The following is a 6374-nucleotide window of genomic DNA, read 5'->3' as shown; positions in this document are numbered from 1 at the left end:
ATGTTGGATTATTTGTGTTTTGCTTTCTCGTTTGTAGGAGTTCCTTATATATTATATTGATTAGTCTTTTATCTATTAGAGCTCTTGCGAATCTTTTTTTCTTAATCTGTTGCCTTTTAAAAATGTTAATGGAGATTTCTTTTTAAGGACAAGCAAGTGTTTGAACTAAAACCTAAATGTTGCTTTTTTTTAAACTTTGTGCTTCCTTCACCATAAGAAGATTTAAAGGTTTTTTTTTAATGTAGTGAAATATGTAAATATTTTCCTTTATGGCATTTTCATTCAAGTCTTGTTCTGAAAGATCTTCACACAAAGACTATAAAACATCTCCTATTGTGTCCTTCTGATACTTTTATAGGTTCTTATTTATGTTTAGTTCTCTATTCTGTCTCAACTTTATTATGGAATATGATGTAAATAGCACTCTAACTTAATGTTTTTCCAATAGCCAAATGTATCAAGACCATTTCTATTATTCTTTCCCAAAATTTTTTAGCTATTCTTTTCCATTTTCTCCTCCAAGTAAATTTTGGAATGAGCTAATCTAAGATTCATGAGACATTCCCATTGGGTTTTAAATTAAGATTCCATTGAATTTATAGGTTAATATATAGAGGGCTGACATATTTACAGTATTGAGTCTTCTTAAGAGCACAATATATAGCTATTGATAATCACATCTTATTGGCATTTTATTTTATGTTTTCAATTTATCCTGGTATCTTGTTTCTTTTGGTTTTTCCTTTCCTTCCTTTTTTAGATTAATCAAGTTCCTTTTTCCCCCTTGGTTTGGATGTTATGTATCTGGCTTTTTTCTACTGGTTGCCTTTAATTTTTTTCACAACATATTCTTCAGTTAATTTTGAATTTTACATAATACCTATAAAATTCCCCAATAGAACAAGCCATTAGCAAAGTTTAATTTTCTCTATTTCCTACTTCTTTTTAAAACACTTGGTTCTTTCATTTGTCAGTGGAACGTATGAACATAGTTTAAATCAGGGGTCAGCAAGGTGTTTCTGTAAAGGGCCGGATGGTAACTATTTGAGTCCATATGTTCCCTCTTGCAGCTACTCAATTAGGCTGTTGTTGTGGCCCTCATATACCCATGGACTATAGGTAAATGAAACAGTGTGGCTGTGTGCCAATCACACTTTGTTTATAGACACTGAAATTTGAATCTCATGTAATTTTCACATGCCACAAAATATCCTTCTTCTGATTTTTTTCAACCATTTAAACATGTAAAAACCACTCTTAGCTCACACCTGGACAAAACCAGGCCATAGTTTGCCAACCCCTGGTTCGAAGAATTAAATGGTTCTACAAGGTTTACTAGCAATCTCTGGCTTCCACACACAGTCATCCATTCCCCAGAATTAACTGCATTCAACGCCCTTTTAGCTATTTCTTTTGGTATTTACCACCAGTTCTCTAAATAAATTGTTTATAGTGATATTTATTTATTTTTTATATTTTAGGAATTATTAATTGACTTCTCACAGTAAAAGATGATGGTGTGGCTCTTTCATACCCTGCCCCTCCATCCTTCCAGTACAGTATGCAGTGATCTGTGTTAGATCAGTCCTTGGTGTTAACATTATCAAGCCTATGGCAACTCTAATGACTTTTCCTTTCTCTCCTGATGTTTTGTTTTCCTTTGAGTTAACACTTGTCTCTCCACACCCACCGTGTTGCTGGTTCTCTACTACTTATAATAGGTCAGCGCTTCCCCCAACTGTCTGTCTCCTCTCCAGCTATTCAAAGATGTCCTGCATTCCACTCACTTCATTCACTTGGAGAACTCTCTCCTGGAGCCTTTCGACTTGCCCTCCAGGCCCAGTACCCAGCCACCAGCCTGGGCTCCCTTTCCATCATCCTGGAAACTGCACTTGCCTTTCTTTTGGCTTGGGGCCCCTTGCTTCATAGACCTCCATCTCTCCCTCTTTCTTAGGTCCTCTCTGGTTTTGGTGGCACACCTTCTCTAGCAGCTTTCAGAGAAAGAATGCAGAGGAAGTAAACCATTTGAGTTCTTTCGTGTTGGAAAATGTCTTCAGTCTAACCTGACAATCGAAAGTTTGGGGGTAGAATTCTAGGTTAGAAAATTACTTTCCCCCCAAGTTTGGAAGGTATTACTTCAATGTTTTCTAATTCGTAGTGCTTCACTGAAAAGTCTGAAGACATTCTGGCTTCTTCTTCTTTTTTTTTTTTTTTTAATTTGGTTAATTATTTTATTTTTATTTTATTTTATTTTTTTAACATTTTTTATTGATTTATAATCATTTTACAATGTTGTGTCAAATTCCAGTGTTCAGCACAATTTTTCAGTCATTCATGGACATATACACACTCATTGTCACATTTTTTTCTCTGAGTTATCATAACATTTTGTGTATATTTCCCTGTGCTATACAGTGTAATCTTGTTTATCTATTCTACAATTTTGAAATCCCAGTCTATCCCTTCCCACCCTCCACCCCCCTGGCAACCACAAGTCTGTATTCTCTGTCTGTGAGTCTATTTCTGTCCTGTATTTACGCTTTGTTTTTGTTTGTTTGTTTGTTTTTGTTTTTGTTTCTTAGATTCCACATATGAGTGATCTCATATGGTATTTTTCTTTCTGTTTCTGGCTTACTTCACTTAGAATGATATTCTCCAGGAGCATCCATGTTGCTGCAAATGGCAATGTGTTGTCGGTTTTTATGGCTGAGTAGCATTCCATTGTATAAATATACCACATCTTCTTTATCCAGTCACCTGTTGATGGACATTTAGGCTGTTTCCATGTTTTGGCTATTGTAAATAGTGTTGCTATGAACATTGGGATGCAGGTGTCATCCTGAAGTAGATTTCCTTCTGGATACAAGCCCAGGAGTGGGATTCCTGGGTCATATGGTAAGTCTATTCCTAGTCTTTTGAGGAATCTCCACACTGTTTTCCATAGTGGCTGCACCAAACTGCATTCCCACCAGCAGTGTAGGAGGGTTCCCCTTTCTCCACAGCCTCTCCAGCATTTGTTATTTGTGGATTTTTGAATGATGGCCATTCTGACTGGTGTGAGGTGATACCTCATTGTAGTTTTGATTTTCATTTCTCTGATAATTAGTGATATTGAGCATTTTTTCATGTGCTTTTTGATCATTTGTATGTCTTCCTTGGAGAATTGCTTGTTTAGGTCTTCTGCCCATTTTTGGATTGGGTTGTTTATTTTTTTCTTATTGAGTCATATGAGCTGCTTATATATTCTGGAGATCCATTCTGGCTTCTGATTCTTTGAATGTAATCTATTTTTTTTCTCTCTGACAGTTATTCTCTCAGCAGATTGAAGATATTATTCAACTCTCTTCTGGATTTCACTGATGCCATCAAAGAGGCAGCTTTCAGTTTAAAAGTCATGGTTTTAAAGGTAATCACCTTTTTAAATCTGGTTGCTTCTAAGATCTTGTGTCTAGGTGTGAATCTATTTCTGTTTTATGCTGTTTGGGGTTCCTTGGGCTTCTTGAATTTGTGGATTTGTCTTTCTTCAGTTCTGGCTAATTCTTAGTGACTGTCTCTTCAGATCTTGCCGTTGCTTCATTCTGTCTTCTCCCTGCGGCATGGCAATTAGATTTTTGTTAGACTTTTTCATTCTATCTCCCATGTCTTCTATTTTTCAATTTTTTTTTCCAAATTTTCTATTTCTTTGTGCCTCTGTGCTGCAATCTGGATGCTTTCTTTAGCTCTGTTTTACAATTTACTCATTCTCTCTCCAGCCATTTCTAGTCTGCTATTAAATCTACCTACTGAACATTTAAAAACTTTTAAAAATTGTGAAATCTGGCATATGCATGTAAAGGTGCAGAAAACATCAACATTTAGTTTAGGAAATAATAATAAGGGAAACACACATTTAACTGCTACTCATGTCAGACACTCCAGCCTCCACATCTCTCTCCCAGTCACGGTCCCCTTCTCCCGGCCTAGTGGGAGCCACTCTCCAGATATTTACACTGGTAATGCCTGTGCTCTTCTTTATAGCTTTGCTGCCTGAGAATGCATTCTGAAATGACATTATTTCATTTTGCCTTTTGAACTTTATATGAATAGAACCATATAAAGTATAGATTATTCTATTTTTGGCTTCTTTTGTTCAACGTTATGCTTGTTCATTCATGTTTTCAAGTCTGGAGTTTACTTGCGTTGCTGTGCAGTACTGTGTTGATATATTACAGTTCATGTAGACATTATATTATCGATCGGTGGGGGGGTTGTTTCTAGCAGCTGGCTGTTAGGAGTATTAGTGTACTCGGCTCTCAAGGATATAGTTAGGAATGCAGTTGCTGGGCCACTCAGCGTGCATGTCTTCAAGTTGATGATATTACCAACTGCTTTCCCAAAATATTTTTCTTAATTGAAGTATAGTTGATTTACAGTGTTTCAGGTGTACAGCAAAGCGATTTAGTTATATACACACACACGTATATTCTTTTTCAGATTCTTTTCCATTATAGGTTATTGCAAGGTATTGAATACAGTCCCCTATGTTGTACGGTAGGTCCTCGTTGTTTATTTTATATGTAGTAGTGTGTACCTGTTAATCCCACATTCCAAATTTATCCCTTCTCCCCTTTCCCCTTTGGTAATCATAACTTTGTTTTCTATGTAAGTCTATTTCTGGTAAGTTCATTTCTATCATTTTTTTAGATTCCACATATAAATGATATATGATACTTGCCTTTGACTTACTTCACTTAATATGATCATCTCTAGGTCCATCCATATGGCTGCAAATGGCATTTTTTTCATTCCTTTTTTATGGCCAATTAATATTCCATCACATATATGTATAACATCTTCTCTACTCTCCCAGAATGTCTATACCAACTGCAGGAGTGATTGATGGTTCCTGTTGCTCCATATCCTTGCTGACATTTGTTATAGTTCATCTAAATTTTGTCAATCTGCTAGGTGCATAGTGGTATCATATGCTCTTTTTTTAATCAAAGGCATGATTGCATACAATAAAACGCACAGAACCAAGCTATCCATTACAATGTAATCACTTCTGGCTTGCTACCAGGAGAGCATTTTCAGATTGAAAACAGTCATGAAGGTGCTTTTAGTTAAAAAGGAGAAATAGAACAGAGGCTCCACCTGTTCTGACCCTTCCTCCATCTTCTAGCTCATCACTGCCCGCTCTGCCCTGGTCTGCTGTGTTCCAGTTATGCTGCTATGGCCACCTTTATTTTAGAGATGAGAAAAGTGACCCTCTGAATGGTTTATTAACTTGCCCAAGGTCCCAGAGTGGTAGAGTCAGGATTTGAACTTGGCTCTATATCAAAGGCAATGCTCTGTCCATCGACAGATGACTGGATAAACAGTTTGTGGTATATTCATACAATAGAATACTACTCAGCCATAAAAATAATAAAATAATGCCACTTGCAGCAACGTGGATGGGCCTGGAGAATGTTATTCCAAGTGAAGCAAGCCAGAAAGAGAGAGAAGAATACCATATGATATCACTTATATGTGGAATCTAAAGAAAAAGACAAACGAACTTATTTACAAAACAGAAACACACGACATAGAAAACAAACTTATGGTTATCAGGGGGAAGGGGGTGGGAAGGGATAAATTGGGAGTTCAAGATTTGCAGATACTAATATATATAAAATAGGCAAACAAGCAGTTCATACTGTGTAGCATGGGGAACTATATTCAGTATCTTGTAACTTTTGGTGAAAAAAATATGAAAATGAATATATGTATGTTCATGTATGACTGAAGCATTGTGCTGTACACCAGAAATGGACAGACCATTGAAAACTGACTATGTATATATATATATACACCAACAAAAACAAAAATCAAAGGTGATGCTCTTCCTATTATCCATCCCCACGCGAGAGCCTCATTTGTTGGTGTTACATAGAACTTTCCACGCTGGACCATCAGCTCTATGAGAGCAAGGAATGTGTCTGGCTTCTGTACCACATGGTAGGAATTCAGGACATGTGTGTTGACTGAATGATTAGATGAAGGAATGAACCTGCTGGGATGCAAGTCTCCTTGCCTGTCTCCCTGGCAGTAGCAATACAGCAAGCAGTATGGATTAATGGAAGTGAGTGTATTCCATACTTTACAAGAACAGTTCTTTATAAAATGAGTCCCACAGTTGATAATTCTTGGAAGAGAAGTTCAAGAACAGACAGGGCAGGTGTAGAGGTGGGGACTCTAGCCATTTGGTGGTCATAGTGAGGTATGCCCATCGAGTAAGGAGTCAGGTGCTTGAAAAGGAGGGGAGAGGGGCCCAGAAGATGAACTTGACTTTGCCAGTCTGTGTTGGGCCCATCTTAAATGCACAAATTGTGCGTGTGTCAGTATAAGCGCAT

The sequence above is a fragment of the Camelus ferus genome, chromosome X (genome assembly GCF_009834535.1).
Source record: "Camelus ferus isolate YT-003-E chromosome X, BCGSAC_Cfer_1.0, whole genome shotgun sequence".
NCBI lineage: Eukaryota > Metazoa > Chordata > Mammalia > Artiodactyla > Camelidae > Camelus > Camelus ferus.
Note: the sequence above shows the minus strand (reverse complement) of the source record.